The sequence below is a fragment of the Zootoca vivipara genome, chromosome 6 (genome assembly GCF_965207765.1).
Source record: "Zootoca vivipara chromosome 6, rZooViv2.hap1.1, whole genome shotgun sequence".
Lineage (NCBI taxonomy): Eukaryota > Metazoa > Chordata > Lepidosauria > Squamata > Lacertidae > Zootoca > Zootoca vivipara.
In genome coordinates, this window is record NC_142589.1 from 74,874,824 (window position 1) to 74,896,517 (window position 21,694).

The following is a 21,694-nucleotide window of genomic DNA, read 5'->3' on the forward strand; positions in this document are numbered from 1 at the left end:
AGCTGAAGGGAGTTTAAGATCTGTTACATTCTTATGTGTTTTAATTGATTTTTAACAGGATATTTCTATTTGCTTTTTACCTCCTCTGAGCCTTTGGGATGGAGCAGGCTATAAATTTAAATACATATAAAAATCTATTCGCTCTCACTCTCTGGCACGCTGAGTTGTCCTTGGATTCTAACAGATGTTCATTGACTTTTTAGAAAGAAAGAAAGAAAGAAAGAAAGAAAGAAAGAAAGAAAGAAAGAAAGAAAGAAAGAAAGAAAGACAGACCTTTGAAAGTGTTTTCTAGGAGGCCTAGAAATTTGTTCTGCTTCTAATCAGCCCCTTAAAGTCTGCTTCAGCCCTTTGCTAGGATGCACCAGTTCAGACTCAGGATTGTAGTTTTGTTGTCATAGTTACTAATCAAAGCACAGTTTTCCATACGCTGCTCCTTTCATTGGCAAAAGGACACCATCCACCATACTCGAGAGAGGCATCAGCAGTCCTGGGGAAGACTGTATGGTTTGAAAATTGCAAAAAATTAAAATTAAAATTAGGAGGAAAAAATATGAGAACATGATAAAAGCCTGATGAGTCGAGCCATTGTCTCATTTGGCCAAGCAACCCTGTTCTCCCAGTGGCCAACCAGGTGCCTTTGGGAAACCTGTAGGCAGGATCCGTGCAACTCTCCCTCCTGTTGTTTCCAGCAACTGGTATTCAGAAGCATCGCTGCCTCTGTCCATGAAGGCAGAGCACAGCTATCATGCCTAGTCCTCGTGGATAACATTATCCTCCATGAATTTGCCCAATCCTCTTTTAAAGCCATCCCAAACTGGTGGCCCTCACTGCCTCCTGCAGGGGATAGTTCCATAGTTTAACTATGTGCTAGATTAAAAAGTACTTACTTTTATCCCCCTGTGTTCAGCTTCACAGGATGTCCATGTGTTATGAGGGAGAAAAGCTTTCCTCTGTCCACTGTGCATATTTTTTTAGAAACTTCTTACTTGCCTTCTCTCTAAACTGGAAAATTCCAAACACTGCAACTTTCCTCATAGGAGAGCCTCTCCCATCTCCTTGATTATTTTGGCTGCTCTTTTCTGAACAGCTTCCAACTCTACACTATCCCTTTTGAGGTGAGGGACCAGAACTGTACACAGAGTCCCAAATCCAGTCACACCATAGATTCGTATAATGGCATCATGATATCGGCAGTTTTGGAGGAGGGCCCTTCAACAGTATGATGAAGACTAAACATGCTTCCAATCCCGCACCGCAAATTATGGTTCCCTTTGAACCCAGGCTGGACTAGAGGAAATGGCAGGAGTTGTGCTGGGACAATGTGTACCTCCTATCTATCAGGCAATGTTTCCCACCCTGCAATATCCTTACAGTTTTCTCTTCCTCCTCCCTGTATGGCAGTGAAAAAATAACATGAAAAAATAAATAAAAGGCATGTTTATGCAGGCATGAAATGCTAAATGTTGAGGGATATTCAGAACCAGAGCTGCATGGGGTGCGGAATAGAATGGAGCTTCCTTGTGGGGCATGGCGTGGCTGGCTGGAAACCTGAAGCCCTCAATCTGCAACGTTTTGTTGCAGGTTTTCCCCCCACATACAAGACTCCCTGATCCTACAAAAGTAGGAGGGGAGTATAAAAGGGGCAATGCCAGGGTATGTGGGGGTTTGCATATGTTTTAAAGTGGGAGGGGCACATTCAAGCATTTAATTTTTTTTTACCTGCACTCTAAAGTGGTGCAACCAGCAACAAATATGCCACGAATTCACTGACAGCGTAGTTTCCTCTGAAGATAGTCAGGAAGAAGATGAAAGAGAAAGGTTGAGTTAGGTAGGGTGTGCTCCTGAGGCAGCTGCCTCACTCTGCCTAATGGTCGGACTGGCTCCAAACCTGCACCCTCACACATCAGTGTCATTCATTCATTCATTATTTGTATACTGCCCTACTTCTGAAGATCACAGGGTGGTTCACAACATAATTTACTCCAGCGGTAGGTAAATAAATAATTATCCTTCTCTCATAATATTGGAGCTCAGGATCATGTCAGGAGAACCGATTGCTAGTAGATTCATGACGGGCAAAAGATTGGGACTTCTTCACACAGTGTTCAATTAACTTATGGAAATTGGTGCATGAGATCTGGTGATGTCTATGGGCCTAAATTACTTTAATTAACAGGGGATTAGGCAAATTCATGGAGGATGTGTCTCCAATGGCTGCCAGCCACATCAGCTGAATAGAGCCTCCAGGTTCAGATTCAATATACCTCTAAATGCCAGCTGCTCAGGGGCAAGCAGCTGAGGAAAGCTATTTCATCTATACCCTCCATGTGGGCTTCCTGGAAATCTCTGCTTGTCGGAAACAGAATGCTTCACTAAGCTGATCTAGCAGCTTGGTTCTTACAGTGTTAGCTCATGCAGTAATTGTATTGTCTACCCTTAGCCAACTGGGTTTACTCACCAGTGAGTTGCAATATGGGCAATACAGGAATGAAGGACTTTACTCCTGGACTAAACCACTGCTGTTTAAGAATGCGTGGGTGAAAACCCATCCTTAGAATCATGGAACCAGAGCTGGGAGGTGCCAAAGACCATTTTGTCTACCCCACCCACAAACATCCCCCGTTAGGTCTGTTTAATACATGCACAAACAATTGTTTATCACTGTGTACTTGGTTCAAATCTTACCTCAGCCACAAACCCTTGAGAAGCCATGATCCCTCAACTCCCCTCCCTGAAATCTGTAATATCCACATACATAAAATGCTCTGAGTGCTTAGGGAAAGTAATTCTAAATATTTAAATTCTAAATATTACTATAACACAGGCAACGAAAAGAGGAGACCCTGAAATAGAAAGGATTAGCAATGTTTATTTACTGAACAACATTGGGCAGACTTAAGCAATGATCAGGTAGGATCATAGTCAGTGGATCTCAGATATTCTCTCTCAGTAAATCTTTATATGCTTTCTCCCTCACCGACCAAAAAAATGATACGTATGAAATAAAGCAACATAATTTAGGATCAGTTCACATAGTTATTTGCAGTGGCAATGTTAATTTAGGGGTGTGGTTTTAAAACCAGGTCAGTTCATTATTTGCCCCCATCCACTCTTCAGTGCTCCTGTAAAATAATGAAAACTTTAAAGGCACTGTAACCCCTTAATGGGCATATTTAACTGTACAGCATTTGTTAACACTTTGAATAATACAGTATTCCTAGCAGTAACTGTTATAATATTAATGCATCCGTTAACAAGCTAAACTGCTAAAGGCACACAGAAGCCCACAACGGCACAACCTGCTTCAACTGCATAGCATAGCTGTATTTACCACAGTGCCGTAGATTAATTAGTGCATATTAATTAACGTCAACTCAAGCAGGGGAAACAAATGTGAGGAGGTTCTATTATTTATTGGGCGATGGACTGGGGAATATTTGCTAAAGCCTAGTCTCAGGAGTTTGGGGTGTTTCTCCCAGGGATTTCAGATTTTAGTTGCAAGTGTCAAAAAAACACTGTGGATTAGCTCAATGATAAGCATTTGCCCTGCATCCAGAATTGGTTTCCTCGAGTCCTGTGGGTGGTGGTGCCATTAGAGTTGCTCCTGTTTTAGGTACTAAGGGCCTCTTCTTAAATAAATAAGCTAAATTATTTAAATAATTTAAATGAATAAGCTAAATGGACGCAGGTGGCGCTGTGGTCTAAACCACAGAGCCTAGGGCTTGCTGATCAGAAGGTCAGTGGTTCGAATCCCCATGACGGGGTGAGCTCCCGTTGCTGGGTCCCAGCTCCTGCCAACCTAGCAGTTCGAAAGCACATCAAAGTGCAAGTAGATAAATAGGTTCTGGCGGGAAGGTAAACAGCGTTTCTGTGTGCTGTTCTGGTTTCACAAGAAGTGGCTTGGTCATGCTGGCCACATAACCTGGAAAAACTGTCCGTGAACAAACATTGGCTCCCTCGGCCAGTAAAGCGAGATGAGCGCCAAAACCCCAGAGTCGTTCGTGACTGGACTGGACTTAACTGTCAGGGCCCTTAGATAAGTTTTTGCAGCGCAACCAGCGTCTCGTTGTAGGCTATCAAACCAAATATTTGTTAGAGCTCGGTGACAGGCAACTTAGCAAGATCTGGGTTCCTTCTTAACCAAGGGCCATTTCATCCATTACACGGCAACAGAACTGGGTTTGCCACTGACCTTCCATGCAGCAGCAAACCACAGCCAATCACATTTGCCTACCAAGCGCATGTATGAAACACGTATGTCAACGAATACATCTATATAGTATTCATACTTTGAATTTTTTTTAAATAAATAAGTATTGGATGTACACCTAAAAACACACACACAATATATATATATGTGTGTGTGTGTGTGTGTGTGTGTGTGAATGTACAAAAGTAGTGAAGTTAGCTATTCGATGCTTAACATGAGTCTTCTGAAATTAAATAACAGAAGTTATGGTTTAGGGAAGTTATGGTTTTTTGGGGAAAGTCAAAGCTCAAATGTGACAATGCTATAAAAAGTTAATTCTGACATTCTGAAGTTGTGCAACTCTTTTATCCCCAGTTCTTTGGTGATAAATAGCTATTGTCTACTATATCAATATACTATTGCTATTGTTATTATTAGAGTAAGTCTCAAAGATAAGGCTCTGTATTAGGGGACACGTAAATAGCTCAGTATGATAGAGGATGGTGCCAAGGTGGCCGGTTTGATCTCCGTAAGGGACAGCTGCAGATGCTTTCATTGTAGGCGGTTTGACTAGATGATCCTTAGGGTATGGTTACCAGACGTCCCCGTTTCCCGGGGACTGTCCCCAGATTTACAGATCTGTCCCCGGACAAATTCCGTCCCCAAATTTCATTTAATGTCCCGGGATTTATATTTTAAGTGTTGTAGATTTAATAGTAGGGAATGAATTCTGCATGATTGATTCAACCACACAAGACACATGATATGGGGATTTCCGACAATGCAAAATGGTGGGCACCACAGCAGTGAACAGCTCCTGAAGCCAGCCAGAGCCTACTGTGCTACCACGCTGGCTCCGGGCTGCTGAGGCTGCCGCTGCCACTGCCGAGGGGGAACTTGGGATGCCCAGAGCATCAACTGGGGGAACCGCTGACCCCCCTGTGACCCAAATCGACCTGGGAGTGAGAGTGCCTGGCCACCCGGCCAACTGCGGAGGTCCGGGGCCAAGAGGTCCGGGGCCAAGAAAACCCCAGAGCTGATGCAGGGAGAAGAAGGATAGGAGAAGGAGAAGGAAGAGAGAGAAAGCAGAAGGAGAAAAAAGAGGGGAGCCCCTAACCTTGCCATGCCCCTGCCCCTGCCCCTGCCCCTGCCACTGCCACTGCCGCAGAGGAGGAGAAGTAGGAGAGCACTGGGAGGGCAAGGACACGTTGCCAAGCTCAGGCCTGAACCGAGCACGGCGGCTAGTGCTCCAAGAGAGCAGGCCGGGGCTCAGAGGAAGGCTGTGTGACAGAGGAGACTACAGAAGAGAAGATATTACTTCTTTTTTAAAAAAAAAAACAACTTTTTTTTCTCTTAAAAAAGAAAAGTGTCCCTGGATTCTTTGAAAAAAATCTGGTAACCTTACTGGGTCTCTTCCAACTCCATGATTCTATGATCCACCTTTTATCCAAGGCAAAGGTTTCCTGGGGGAACTGCCCACTCTCCTAGTGAGATCAAGAACCACAGCCAAAACACTCCCACCAGGGTAAAACAGCCACAAAGTTCCCACAAGCTCCAAATTGCATTAAGCTGAACTGACGGCAACCACGAACCGCCAGCAGCCTTTCTGCTGTGCTGATTTGTTTGGAGCAGTTAAAGAAACTGACTGAAGTTAAGGAGGGTCAGAGAAGAGGAGCAGATGAGAGACAATGAGTGAGTGGCTGATCTGGTGCAAAAGGGAAATTCACCCAAAGCATAGGAACTTTTTATCCCTTACCCGAAACATACCTACAAAGCTACAGAAACTGTGTGTGGTTTTGTTTTTTGTTTGTCAAAAGAAGCGAAACCAGAAGGGACAATGAGAGTTGTTTGTAGGGCTCTTGTTATTTCAACAGCCTGCCGTCCCCTCTGATCTTATCGAAGCCCTGCTGAGGTGGAGCTCCCGGCCAAGTAGTGCTGGGAAGTGTTGCCTCTTCAAAGGATGTGAACAACGGCAACAGCCCTGTATATAAGGATTAAGGATGGTGGAGAAATTCTACTCAGGTTGCATTTAAAGGCAAATCTAACTAATCTGTAGTATCTGAAACAATATGCATATTGAGACTGCAGCTACCCTTAAATCTTTGAATTTTGCAGTGCCGTTCTCCAGCAAAATCAAATGCATCTAGAAGTGAAAATAACATGCAATCATTTTATATATCTACAAATCCTGCATTGCAGGGAGTTGAACTAGATGACCATTGGAGTCCCTTCCAACTCTACAATTCTATGATTCCAAATCAGGGGAAAATATGCTTTGTAAATATGTGATCGGGCAAAATTGACAGATTCGCCCATCCCTGATAAGGATCATCAACCCGCTGGCCGGGTTCAAACGCGTGGTTGCGGGTGATGCTAAGGAGAGACAAAATCCAGTCTTAAGAGCACCCGAGCTTGCCAAGGACACATTTTGCCTATTCATAAAGTATCCACTTAGCTTGTGGAACTCTCCGTCTCAAGATAAAATTATGGCCGTTAGCTTTAACAGCTTTTGGAAATGATCAGGCACACTGATCATCTGTCAATGGCTATTAATTATGATGATGAATTGGAGCCTGCATATTCAGAGGCAGTCTATACCTCTTGGCAACACCAATTGCTGAGGGAAAACTCCAGTGGGGTTAGCTACCTTATGTAAGGGATTGCTCGATTGGTAGAGCATGAGACACTTAATCTCAGGGTCGTGGGTTTGAGCTTCACATCAGGCAAAAAGATTCCTGCATTGCAGGGGGTTGGACTAGATGTTCCTTGGGGCCACTTCCAACTCTACGGTTCTATGATTCTATTATTATCTTTGAGGTCTGATTGTGAGCTTCCAAGGGTTGTGTAATTGAAAGCAGAATCCTGGATTAGATAAAAGGCCCACCCCCCACCATACATTTAAGGCACTGGTTCCCAGGATTCTTTGGAGAAGAATGTTTTAAATGGATGGCATGGGTGTCAACTGCAGTCTGATCCAGCAGGACAAATATTACATTCTTAAATAATACTAGAGGCCTACAGCAAGGCTCATCTATCAGTGCTTCTCAAATTTGGGACTCCACCTGTTGTTGGACTACAACTCCCATCATTGCTGACCACTGGTCCTGCTAGCTAGGGATGATGGGTGTTGTAGTCCAACAGCTGCTGGAGGCACAAGTTTGAGAAACACTGCTAGCTGGTTGCATTCACAGATGGGAGCAGACCCACCCACCCACTGTGGCAGAGCATACCGTTGAAATCTTGATATTCCCACAAGGCAAAAGGAGTCTCACAAGTGAGATCAGCACATCGCGCCTCCTCTTTGAAAGCTTGTTAGGACATCTCCCTTTGCTTCCGTTCAGTTCTGAACTTCTTGCCCTGCTCCTGAACTGATTCTAGAAATTTGGTTGCCCTTTTCTGAACCTTTTCCAGCTGTACTCTATCCTTTTCAAGGTGAGGCAACCAGAACTGCACACAGTATTACAAATGCAGTAGCACCATAGACTTGTATAATGGTCATGTGATGTTGGCTGTTTTGTTTTCAATTCTTGTCCTAATGATTCCTAGCATGGAATTTGCGTTTCTCACCACTGCCACACACTGGGTGGATGTCTTCATCAAGCTGTCTGCTACAACCCAAGGTCTTGTTCCTGGACAGTCACCACCAGTTCAAACCCCAGGAGCATATAGGTGGAATTAAGACCTTTTTTTGCCCTGACATACATCACTTTACACTTGTTTACATTGAATTGTATTTTCCATTTTACCTCCCATTCCCTCAGTTTGGAGAGGTCTTTTAGGAGTTCTTCACAATCCTTTTTTGTTTTTTTTTGTTTTGTTTTAACGATCCTCAGCAAAGAATCTAACAGCTCGGTGGCATTGAGAATTTTCTTCATTTTTTAAAAGCATTTTTGAGCATTTATAAACTGTTTCATGTTTTTATGAAGGAGCGTCTCCACCCCCATCATTCTGCCCAGACACTGAGGTCCAGTACCAAGGGCCTTCTGGCGGTTCCCTCATTGCGAGAAGCCAAGTTGCACATCATCATCATCATCATCTTTAAAATATTGAGAAACTGGGGTGGGGCAGAGTTGTGTGAGCAATATGTGGAAAGCTTCATAACTAGGTGGGAGGGGGAATTGTACAGTGTGGCTGGAACAGGAGGACAAAGACATCTATATCTATATATCTATTAGGTAGGAAACCTTCTTGACCTAGTGGGCCAGATCCTTATTGGTCCCCACCCCTGTGGGCCAACTTTGACAGGTGGGTGAGACATCCCACCTGTCTATCAATCAACATCATGGTAAACGGCAGGCTATGTCACTTCCTGGAAGTCGTGGCTGATGCTCATTGGTGCTGGTGGGGCAGAAGACAAGGAGCCCTAATGTTGCCAATGAAAGGCTAGTTTGTCCCTTTCCTCTGCTCTGCTGAGTCCTAAAAGGGCAACACTGAGACTAAGGAAGCTGATGGTCAGGGCTATCCCTTGGACTGGATGTGAGTCAGAAGGCAGGCAAGTGGGGACTGCCAGAATGAGGTTGGTGAAGCTGTGTCCCATTTGTCCTAATGGACCAGCCTCCACTGCTTCCTGGTTCACGCTGAGAATATACAACAGCAGCATGGCTGGCTGGCTTTTGGAGGGTATGGGGTGGGAAATGATGCCAGGGATGAGATATGGAAGTCCCAGAACTCTGTTCCAGAGCATTCTGCACTGCAATGATGTTGTTACAGTGCTCCACTGTTTTTCTGTATACAGTGGATAGTAACGTATGAATGCTGGTGTAATTAGATATGTTGCTTGTGCTAGCACAACCTGCATGCTTGATTTGTAAATGAGTGTATGTAGTGACTTCACTGAAAAACATTGAGTTGTACATGATGTGAACATCATGTTCAGTGTGTGGTTTCGGATCAGCGTTGCTCCCTGTTGGAAGTTTGGGTGCAACTCAACTTGCAGAAAAAGGGTGTGCATGAGGTTAAGGCAGACAGAGTGAGGGATCTCCACATTCCCAGGCTAAACCTGTACCTACCTAAGCTGCCTTCTCTATCTCTTTGATGTTTAGATTGAGAATCTCAGGTGTGTCCTGTTTGCAACTTCCTCCTCCTGGATTATCCTGGATCTGAGAGGACAATGCAGCAAGCACAATTGCTTTTCTATCCAAGTTGTGTACTTCCTACAATTAAGCACTTTGTTGCTGTTCTCACACCACAAGCATATCACTTTGTGATTAGAAACAGGTAAAGTCTACTCTCCAACCAAGATTCACTAGCCAAACACTGCTCACTCTACATACTAAAGGATTTCAATAGGCAGTGGGACCCTGTTATCCCAATAGTCTCATTCACACATGCAAATCACCACTTGAATTGAGGGAATTAAGTGCTAGACTTATGTGGGCTGTCATACAGATGCATGTTTGCCACAATAGTTGACCTGGATGTGTGATAACATTACTGGAAAATCTCAAAACATAGTTATAGCAGCTTGAATGTGTGAACAGATGCCATCAACAAGCATTGTGTTTGAGGAAATATGAGCAATGTGAGTATGGTATTATATCTATGTTGGCCCCATTCACATATGCAAGTCATCACTCTATGCCACAGGTGTAGGAGATGGATTGAGGATTAAATCTGTAGATTACAATTTAAACCACCTATCACATATGTGTGGGAGAAATACAAAAGTAAGTGAAGCCTTTTTAGCAAAGTAAAATATTTATACCTTTTGCAACTTGCTGAAGTTTAGGAATAAGGCAAGCACACATTTTTAAATCCTTTTTATTTGTATTCTGCTGACCTCCCCCTCTTCACTCACATTGCAAAGAATGAACCACATGCTTTAGCATGGGCATGGCCAGGATTTATGTTAGGGGGGCAGGACTTTTGTTGGGGGGGGCAGAACCGAGCTATCTGCAACTCGATTGGTCAGTTAGTTAAATATTTTCATTTATTTGCTTGATTTTGGGGGGCAGCCATCCCCCTGGCTATGCCCATGCATTTTAGTACCGGTAAGATAAACACAAAAGGTTTACTTACATCTCAATGCAGGCAGCAACTACAATACAGGTAAGAAAAACTTCTCAGGTACAAAATACCAAAGTTGGCTGCAAAATAGAGTGCAAGTGTCTGGAGCCCCCAGGTACATGTCTGATCAGTGTGGAAGCATCACAAGCATGGTGGGAAAAGAGTCTCCTCAGAGGCAGGGGGAAGTATAACAGGTTATTTCCTTTGTTACAGAATTTCTGCCCAGAGGAGACAGGGGAAGTGACCACACAGAGGGTCCTTTCTAGGAAGTTTAAGAACTTGCTGTGCACTAGTCCTATGCTTGTCTAGCAAAATATGCATTTGTGATTTGGCTGCAAACCCCACAACAGGTATCAAGTTGTGGCTGAAACTCATTGGGGATGGCAGGGCAGAAGGCCGAGAGTGTAACAGTAGGAGGAGCCAGAGCATATGATAGGCAGAGAGAACTAATTCTGGTTTCATCCCCATCCTCCTACTTGCTGAGTTCTACAGGGGGCAACTGTGAGGCGGCAGACAAAGAGCAGACAGTGCCACCCTCTGGACTGGTTGTAAGGCAATTGATGGACTGACAGAAGGCAGGCTAGTCAGGGCACTGAGCAGCAGCTCAGTGGTAGATTATTAGCTCTGCATGCAGAAGTTCATTCTCCAGCATCTCCAGGTAGGATTAGGAGAGACTCCCATCTGAATCTCTGGAGAGCCACTGCCAGTCAGTGCAGATACTCTGTGCTGGATGGATCAGTGGTCTGACTCCATATAAAGCCTGATCTGTGGCAGGTCAGTGAGTGAACTGAACTGACTTCATTGAGAAACAAGGCATTTCAGTTAACGATGAATGCTTGAGATATTATATCTGCCAAGCCACATTCACACATGCTGGCCTGCCTTCGCTTGAGTTCACACTCCTCAAGAGGGGAGCACGTTGGTATGAAGCTGCTCCTTGTTCTCTCTGGCAGCTTTTGTAGGTTACTACTGCTTCCCCCTTCCTTCAAACCTCCCCATCACCCTAAACACTTGGGAGGGTCATAAGCAAGACATGCCCCCACATCACCCCTTCCATCTTGCCAACACAGAGGTGGTGATAATTTGGCCCTGTTACAGCAACAAGGTGGTTGTAAAGATTACTGAGATAATAGAACCGTTATTGGCACTCCACAGAGTGAAATATAAATGCTAAGTGTTGTTGCTATTATGGATATACACACATGTCTAAACCACCCTTAGTCTGGGCTTTGGGGCAGTCTGCGTGTACACTCACACTAGGAACGGTCCGCATCATAGGCCTAGGCATTCACAACTAGGCAAGAGACGCACTGATTCTTTAACAAAACAGTACCTGGAAGAGCCCAGGAATGGGCTTGCTTTCTTTTTGTTGTTTAACTCTTTGCTGGTATTTCAGATTTGTCTCTCTCTGTTTCGCTGGCATTTATCTCGCCCCCCCACCAATCCAACACGCGCGTGCCCGCGCACTGCAAAGCTCCTTTCCTCCTCGTCTCCCCGTGGCTGCCAGAGGCGCCCCTGACAAATTGGGTGTGCGATTGGGAGCCTAGAGTTCAATTAGCAAACACACTGAGCGAGCCATCGGCGTAAGTGACCTTACAAGTTTAATTAACGTCCCATCATTATGAGAGATTGAGATCAAACCGCCGTCACTTTGATAAATTAACAAATTATCATCCTCGAGTCCCCGCGCTCGCCCCCAATCCGGAGAGCGTGCTAGGATCCACGGCCGGACTAGTGGCAGTGCTTGATCCGAGAGCTCGCTCCGTTCTCCGGCTCCCCAGCCCTGCCGCCTCCATTCCTAGACACACACATATAAGCTGCCATCCTGCCTACCTTGACGGGGTGGGAGGAAGAAATACTATACGTACTTAACGGCCCGACCTTCCAGTCGAGCTCATTGCTCTCTCCCTCCAGCGCCCCGATTCGGAAATGCCTTGACCCGTCCTAGAAGAAAGATCCATTGACTTTAAGGGGACAAGTCAGTGAATGGATTTGATGTGCTTCTTTGGAGGTGGGAGCCGGGAGGGGGGGGGGGCGTGCGGGTAACGCCCAACCACACTTTTGGCATGTCTCCAGAGACTTCAGAGACAAGCAAAGTTCATAGCTGCCAAGTTATCCCTTTTTTTAAGGGATTTTCCATTATGCTGAATAGGCTTCCTCGCGAGAAAAGGGAAAACTTGGCAGCTATGAAGCAAAGTTGCTAGCAGGAAGACCTTAGCGACAATGCAGCGGGAAGGTCTTCTACGTAAAGCACCCCGGAAATAAAATGGAGTAAAGGAAGCGGAAGACCCTTATTCTCAGCCCTAGTCGGTCACTTGGCCCCGCCCGCTACCAAGGACGAGGACCGGGCGACGCATCTTTAAGTACGTATGTACACGTACCTGATTTTTTTTCCCAAACAGGTGTTTGAGACAGGTACGTGTACCACTCAGGTGCTTGTCTCAGAGAAAAAGCTGAAATGGGCGCACTGCTCTACTTGGGCGACACACCCGAATTGGTTTCTGCGTCGTGCGCGAAATCTCCCTGAAAATCGGGTTGATATAAATGATACCGTTTTTTTGTTTTTACTTGTTAGTTTTATTTTTTTTAAATAATTATATACCGCTATGTCACAAAAAAGATCAAAGCGGTTTACAGCAATAAAAAGCATAAAACGTAAAGAGACACATTAGTTTTACTCTGTCATGAGTTGACCAGGACGGAGGGGAGATAGCGGGAGTTGGGGAAAAAGTGCTTGCTGTGCCCAGCCTTGCTGATCGTGGGACGGAGATCCAGGAAATAACTTTTCTTGTTCTCAAAGTCCCGGGAACCTTACGAATATCGGTGTGACTTTAATAAGGGCGGACACACACGTGCCTGCTCACATGGGCGTAGCTAGGAGGGTGCGGGGAGGGGGGTAGCTGCCCTCCCCTAAACCAAGTAAATAAATAAAAATACTTAACTAACTGACCAATTGCGTCACAGATAACTCGGTTCTCCCACCCCCACAATAACATAAAGCCTCACCCCCTAAAATAAATCTTGGCTATGCCCATGCCTGCTGAACACGTGATGGTTTAGTGCTTCCGTACTCCGCACTGGATGACAAGCCCGCTGAGCTTGTCGATGGACACCTTGCGAGGCGCCTGGTCTGAAGTGGCATTATTCCAATGGCACGAGAGCCACAATGGCTCCATCCATTTCCCCGGTCACTCACTTGATGCTGCCAGAGTTTTTATGAACTGCTCGGTCTCCCACGGTGGAGAAGGAATGAGATTCTTTCATTCCTTCTCCCTTTCTCCCTCTTGCCTCCAGATTTCACATCCTATTTGTTTTGCAACCCGGTGCTTCAGTCCCCCCCCCTCTCTCTCTCTCTCTCTCTCTCCTCCTTTCGCAGCTTAAGGCCAATCCACCTGCTTCTTTCCCAAAGCTCTCTCCCTAACATCCGCCTGCCTCCTCTTCCCCTTTCCCTCTGGGATCACGAACAGCACAAACAGCCCCGCAGCCGCCTAGATGCTAAGGAAAAGGGGGAGAATTTAAAACGACGCGCAATTGAATCATTAAAAAAAAACCCACACTGGGGGTTCTAAAAATAATGGGGGATCTTTTCTTTTCGAGGGAACAAACTTGTTTTTATTTGGGCGGGGGGTCGATCTCAGAAGCATTTGAGAGAGGGGGGAGGGAGAAAGAGCCCCCACCCCTATGCGGAAATAAATGAGGGGGAACGGTAAAGAAAGGTCACCTAAGGATAGGAGGCGCCGTCAAGGGGATCGTTGCTTTGGGTTTTTATCTCGCCTGTAGCGCACTGTCTTTTGCTTGGAGCTGGGTGGGGAGAGTCGCTTTGATGTGACTGAAGATTTCTCCAGTCTCCCCTCTCCACTTCCCGGCCCCCTTTTGCGTCCTTGCCATAATCTGGCGCGTATTAGAGCGGCCTAATTGCAAATCGATGCCGTTCGCAGCCCGCTGGGTGTTTGCAAAGTGGTTGTGGATGTTAATACCAATACAACCCCCCCCCCCAAGTTCGCCAAACCAGTGGCCTTGAGGATCTCCCGCACCGCCCAGATCCATCAGCGCGGAGCCGCCTGACCAAGATAGGCCCCTGCGCACCGTGGGTCCCCCCACCACCCCGTCTGCATTTCCTGCTGTCTTTCCAGTCCAATTCTTGGAGACATCTCCCGGGAGAGAAGCGGTTTCTCCTGATCTGCGTTTCTCTCCGTCAAGGGTTTCTCGGTTTCCACAATTATTCGGTAAAGGCGTCCGAAAGGTATTGAATCAAAACGAGGTGCCTGGAGGATTGAGAAGCCCTTTCTCAGTTCGCGTTGGTCTACTTACGCGAAAAGAAGCACTTTCCCGTGCGCTCTGGCGTAAATCGCGCGCAGGAGACATCGCGTAGAAAGGGAAGCTTAGGTTGCCAAACTAAATACACTTCTTCGAGAGTATGTCCCACTGAACTTATGTCTGGATAACCCTTGTAGTTCTAAAACAGAGAGAGAGAGAGAGAGAGAGAGAGAGAGAGAGAGAGAGAGAGAGAGAGAGAGAGAGAGAGAGAGAGAGAGAGAGAGAGAGAGAGAGAGAGAGAGAGAGAGAGCAAAGCATGGGAAGTAATAAACGCTGCGAGGAAGGTGACTGAGATTTCCCTTCCCAGGCATAGAGTATTTCCAGGCTGACCTTGGCCTCAGTGCGCCAATAAACCCCAAGAAAGGGTTGGTTCAGACGTGCATGTCCGTTACCTGGTGACTACAGTACCAAGGGATTACCTCCATGTCTGAATGGGTCAAGACAAATCTAATGCCACTTCCGCAATTACTGGGTTACTGGGAGATGGCGTGAACCGATTTCTGTTAAGTGCTTGAAAACTTGGATTTCCTGCTGCCACCTTCACACGCGCATCTTATCATTTAATGCTTGAACCAGGCGGTCTGCGCAGTGGCAAATCAAACGCCGTAGACTGAGAGTCTGCGCCACCTGGCGCCACCTGAAACTCGTCGTTTTTCCCTTAGTGAAAGCAGTTCACACGTTCAGCAGCCTCTTTTCAGCTGAAAGCGAGTTGTCAATGGAAGTGTGTGCGTGTGTGAATCATTGCCCTTCAAGTCACTGTGTTACATAACTTATTCCCGGCTTCCACAAACCCCCCTCCCGCGTTTGTGGGGGTGCCCAATACATCACCACCACGCCAACTCCTCCTCTCTTCGGTGGCATAAAAAAAAACTTTCCCCCTTTCCACATTTTGCTAAACTGCGCCCAGCTTTCAATTTCACGCGCCCTGTTTAAGGCAGCGTCTCGCTCATCCGGCCCGACGCTACTTGGTAGGCAGAGCGCCTTGGCGCTGCAGCAAGAGCCCGGCGTCCGCTCGCTGAGCAGCCTCCCCCCCCCCGAGGATTCGTCGCTCCGCAGCCGGCCGCGTCCCCCCCACCCCGCACCCTCCGCTGACAAAAGGGCATCTCGGTTGGTTTTTACATTTTCTTGTCATGGTGGAGAGTAACCCTGTCAGGCTATTCCAGTCCCCGAGTGGGAGGTGTGCTCAAAAGCTGAATATTCAGGGAGAGATTGGCGACCCGGGCCAAGAGGAGAGAGGATGGGATGAGGACCTTCCCGTCAGCCTCTAATTGGGGGGGGGGGTGTAGGGAGAAAATGAAGGAAGGAAAGAGAGATTTGACGGATAGATAGATAATGCATACATGGAAAGGGGAGATAAAAGATATGCATAGATACAGAGAAATAAAGGAAGAGAAAGATGAATGGATAAACAGATACATTCGTCAGAAAGGGATGGAAAGACTGAAGATAATGTCGATGGATTGTGGGTACTGATGGACAGGATGCAAGCCTTTGTATTTTGTGTGAGGTCGCTTGATTTTACATATATATATATAGGCTGAAAATCTCTGCAATGACCCGGAATCTTGAATCCCAGATGTGTGTGCTGGTTAGCTGTAGTTACTCAGTGGTGCTGTGGAGCACGCTCTGTACATACCCAGAGGCACTCTCTTATTTATTATTGCCTCCAATTATGATAAGGCTGAACCTTCCGAACAAGTTGTGGTGGTGAACTCTTGCTCAAATTAATCTCAGGGTGGTTTGACATGTGGATATGGATGGTTGTAGGGAAAGGCTTTGTGTGGACTGGTATGCACCAGAAAGAAGAAAAAGAAGGAAAAAAAGATTAGGAAGTGATATAGGAGACACAGTTCAGTTGGGAATGGATCCATGAATATATAAGTAGGTGTGGGTGTGTGGGTGGGTGTATGTATGTATATGTATATATACAGTGTATATATATATATATATATATATATATATATATATATATATATATATATATATATATATAATCTCCACACACTGTGTCTTTATTTATCATCTTATGAATACCTGCAAGGTGGGGGGGCTTGGGCAGGAATAGATAGATAGATAGATAGCTATATTATATAGAGAAAGAGGGGGTGGAGAGGGAACCCCCATCCTTCAGGAGATCTGTACTGTTGCAGTTTTTTGTTTGTTTCTGCATTACTGTTTTTAGTGTAAGTCAAAGCCACTCTAATATTCTAAGGAAGGGAAGGATGGGATGTTCAAAGCACCTCACCTACATTGCCTAATAGCATATAAGGCTGCACACATTATTATTATTATTATTATTATTATTATTATTATTATTATTATTATTATTATTATTAAATTTTGTACACCGTCCTTCATCCAAAGACTGCAGGACGGTTCATAGCATAAAAAATACAAAATGAGAACACAAAATATAGGTTTTTAAAAACAAAAACCAATAACCGCCTCCCCTCCCACAAACACATTTAAAAGGCCATATAATGTTTAATGAGCCAAAGGCCTGCTTATAGAGATACGTTTTCGCATGGTGCCTAAAGATATGTAATGAAGGCACCTGGTAAGCCTCCCTAGGAGAGGATTCTACAAACAGAGAGCCACGACAGAAAAGGCCCACCCTCGTGCTGCCACCCTCCGCACCTCTGGTGGAGTGGGCACACGATGAAGGGCCTCAGATGGTGATCTCGGGGTCCAGGCTGGTTCATATGGGGAGAGGCAATCACCGTCTTGAAGGCTTCTATGGGACAGAGACTTCGACATAGCTGCTACCCCCTCAAGGCCGCCGCCCAATGAGTTCATGCCTGCCTGCCACGGAAGTCCTTGGAAGAGCCTGTTTGCTGCTTCCGGCGCCTGCAGAAAGGCGAGCGGAGAGGGGGCTGGCCAGAGAACGGCATTTAAGGGGTGCAAGGAAGCGCCGCGCGGCCGCAAATAATCTCCTGTTTCCTTGGTGGCAGTGCTGCTCTCTTGCGCCCTCCAGGGGCGAAGGCCACTTCAGCGTCGCGCAGCTCTAACCAAACGCAGATTCTGGAGGAGTTTGCTGAGTGAGCTGGCGGGGGGGGGGTGTTCCTGCCACTACCACCACCACCCACGCAGTTGGCACCTCTGTCACTCTTTCCTCTGAATCCAAAATGGGTCCAAAGTTTCTCGAAGCTTTGCTAGGGACGAGGGAAGCGAGCTTTTCTTAGCTTTGGGCACAGCAGTGGCGGGGAGTGGGGGAGTTGATTTCTTCTCCCCGGATCCAGAGTGTATATATTTATTTATGATACTCTAGTGCTCCGGGAGATGTTCATTAAGGGGGAGATTTCAAAGGGAAACCAAGCAGCCGGGAGGGGTTTCTCGGTGTGTTATGCGTCTCCAAAGCAGCGATGGGGGGGGTAAGGGGGCGGGGGGTGGAAGAAGTGGGTGTTGGGATTTATCAGCATTTTAACTTCTGACGGTTCCCCTTGGTTCTTTTTTTTTCTTCCTTAAACAAACCAACAATAAATAAAAAATCAGCCACTCAGGGACAATTTTCAGTCTTCTCCACTTTCATGCGCTTTCATTTTTGCTCTTGTTTATCACACACACACACACACACACACACACACACAGAGAGAGAGAGAGAGAGAGAGAGAGAGAGAGAGAGAGAGAGAGAGAGAGTTTTTTCTTACCCCAGTCTCTATTTTCTCAGTCATTTTTAACCTCCTTTCCCCATTACTTGATTCTTTCCTTCTTCCTTTTCTCCTTAATACTTTCCTTTCTTTCCCTATGAGAAATTACTTTTCATCAGCATTCTCCCCCAATGCTTATCCATTCCTTTCTATTCACCTCTTCCTCTAATCTTTGGAAAGGGAAGCGGGGTCCTTTTCCTTTACTCCTGTTTAACAGTTCATACACGATCCCGCCCCTCGCCCCCAAAATGTGGTCTATCGCATTATTCTAGAAAAATTCACCATTTAATCTATAGGAAGGAAGGGACTTGTTTTAAAGTTGGTTAAAGTGTGGTTGACTAGATAAGCTGCGGTATCTGGATGGGACTGACTGAGAATTTGTGTGTGCGCGCGATACTACGTTACGATTCTTTTTTTTAAAAAAAACCTTTTAGGAATTACAGTAAAGGGGGAAATGTATGGGAAAAGTTAAGGGACCACAGCAGTGCAAATCTTTGGAATTCAGAAGAGTGAATACGGGGGGGGGGGTGTCATGACCTTTCTATAAAATCTTCACTGCAATCCCTTTTTGAAGGGAATATAAAATGTTGCAATATAGAGCCATACTGGTTTGGCCATCACCGCCACCGCCACCCCCACCCCCAAAAACATGCATTTGTTTCTCTTCACTGGCGACACGCGATTTTGGATTTTTTTTTTTTACTTTTTACTTTTTCAGATTGTGCCCAATGTCTTCCACTCTCGTGAACAAATAATCCCCGGATCGCCATAACTGTCTGGATAGGAATACTTTCAGAGCCATTGGGGGGAAAGAGAAAGAGATGGGGGGGACATATCTCTCACCCCAAGTGACAGAGAGTGACATTGTTTTTGTCCTCTCTCCCGCCTCTCTCTCTTGCTCCCTTGCTCTTTATTTTAGAAAGATCAGAGAAAATATGAATTCTTTTTAAAGGGAAAAAAGAAAAATCAATTTTAATTTCAGTTTAGAAGATTGTGTTAACAGGGGAGTTTGGATGGTCCGTATCACTTTAGTCTTCTCTCTTCTCTCTCTCTTCTCTCTCTCTTCTCTCTCTCTCTCTCTCTCTCTCTCTCTCTCTCTCTCTCTCTCTCTCTCTCTCTCTCTCTCTCTCTCTCTCCTATTCAGCTTGGACGCTTTTCTATGCATTTTTCTGACTGCCCAGAAAAAGCAGTTGCAGCACCCGCATCCCCACGCATCCTTCCTTTCTCGAGCCAATTCATGAAGCCAAGCGGTTTTTTTTCTTCTTTTCCCATTTCTGAAACATATGCTTCATTATCCTTGGATATTTGCGGAGCGCGGGGCGGGTGGAGGACGGCGGTGGCGGAGGTGGTTGAAGAGAGAAACACAGTAATTTGTCAAGACGAGCATCTCAAGCCGGACGACGAACGCTGTGGTCTTTAAACACACATTTCAGCAAAGTAGCCTCTTTGTCCAACTCACTACCCCGCCTCAAAAGAATAAAAGGCAGGAATGTCTTTGCTGAGGCTCCCCCCCCCCGTAGTCGGTTTGAGCAGAGAGGAAGATGGGAGCTGTTTAAAGTGGAAGGGCTGTTACTCTTGGAAGACCTCGCGCGCATTAAGGCTGCAGACGTTAATGTCCTTTGACACACTTGAGCCTAAGCTTCTCCCGAGCCAAATGAGACTTTATTCCGACGAAGCACGCCTGGGATCGCGCTGCCAGGGCCAGTGGTCGTCCCTCTCACCTCCCCTCTTCTTTTGTAATGCGTGTTGAATATAATATGTTGCATATAATACGTCTGCCTGGTCAGACGCCTGTCTCTGTCACATTTGGGTTTTATCCCCATTTCATCTTTCTCCTCTTGTGTCCGTCGTTGTCGATATTTAGGGTGCGATTCTCCAGGCCACGTTCCCATCTCGCTGCTTTCAATGGTGGAGTGAAGGCTGCCTGCCTAGTCACGCTTACCCTAATAAGCCCCCTTGTACTTTACCGAGCCTTCGCCAACCTGGCGCCCTCGAGAAGTTGCTGGACTACAACTACAACTTCCATCAGTGCTGGCTTCTATCAGGGCACTGGGTTGGCAAACGCTGTGCTTTTGTATGCACGCCTAGCCAGAGGCTCAGATTTCTTCTCTCTCTCTCTCTCTCTCTCTCTGGGAATTAAGAGTGGTTCACTTTTGGCCTGACTTTGTTAAGACTTTATGCTGTAAGAGCCTTGAGGGCTGAATGATGGGACTCTGCAGATCGCCCTGTACCTTAAATGGTGACGCTAATGAAAACAGCTGGCTCAAGCAAGTGAGCCAAATCACACACTGGCATGTGGCCAGTCTTAAAAGAGCCACCCTGTGCTTGCGTACTTAGAAACAAGCACTGGCAATGGGCCCCTGGGTAAATGTGCCCATCACCGCAGTCTAAATCTTTCTGCATCTGTCGTCCTGCATCCGCCTCCTGATAACCCACAAACTATTGGCTAGAGTAGATTCCACTTTCCGTCTGCACATCCACTTCCCTTTACGACTGTACTGTTTCTCTCTTTCAGGAAATGCTCTGCAATTCCTCTCCCTCGAGCCTCCCTAATGCAATCATTGATATATGTATATGTAAAGCGCTTTGAACGCTTAGTGAGAAAGCGATAAACTAACAAAAGCCTTGAAGCATCTTGACGACTTTTAGCCTGTACAATCATGGCTTAAGCTTTCCTGGAGGTACAGCCCTACTGCACCAGATATAATCGGGGTTCTCATCGTTGGCATTGGTATCATTACGGCTACTATCCTTTCCACGACTCCTATTCATACACATTCTTTATTATTATTATTATTATTATTATTATTATTATTATTATTATTATTAATTTTTCCCCTGGATGACTGCCGTACGCACGCTTACTCAGAAAAAGAGCCCACTGAGCTTAAGGAGCTTTACGCTCAAGTAAGTAACGTGGAAAACTTATTCAATTGACACACGCACCCGAACACACACACCCCTCTAACACACGCATACGCTATATGAGGAATTGTTACAGAAGCAGTACCAATAATTCCAGAGGCGGCAGGATCCAACTAGTCTATGTGTTTTTAAATGTTTTACTGTAATGTTATCCTTGCGTTGATACTGTTCGCCACCTTGAGTTTCTATTGGGAAAGAGAAGCGGAATATAAGTGGAAACGAATCACGAAACGAGTGAAAGAACTGGTGCATATACACAATATAGATATAGTGCCATTTCCTAGGGGCCGGGGTCCCTTCGACGCCTCCCCCCTATAGAATATTCGAGGGGACTGCTCTCTCCCAAAGTTGATGGGCATTGCCATTCAAATGGTGTGAGTCTGCACGTCTTGTGATTGATGATGTGAAAAGGGGCTTACCTGCCCCCCCATGTTTTATCCAAGTTCTCACCCCCTATATATTCTCCCTATATGGTTGCATTTCGTCCATATAGTGCATAAACAAAGCATTAGAGCAGTTTTATCAAACAGCATACAGCCCGATTTAAGCACCTTGAAAACCTTGTTGAATTTGATAGGTGAGGCCATAATCAAGTGTCGAGCTCTCACGT

At 45.8% G+C, this 21,694-nt stretch overlaps 1 long non-coding RNA gene across 1 annotated transcript; it reads right to left on the reverse strand.

Annotated features, from left to right (window-relative positions):
* Positions 1-205: 205 nt before the first annotated feature.
* Positions 206-12,176, reverse strand: LOC148685464 (uncharacterized). Its single transcript, XR_015950393.1, has 3 exons — positions 12,064-12,176; positions 1,720-1,784; positions 206-497 (listed from the first exon to the last, which is right to left on the reverse strand). It is a non-coding gene; the product is annotated as an uncharacterized LOC148685464 (long non-coding RNA).
* Positions 12,177-21,694: the final 9,518 nt, after the last annotated feature.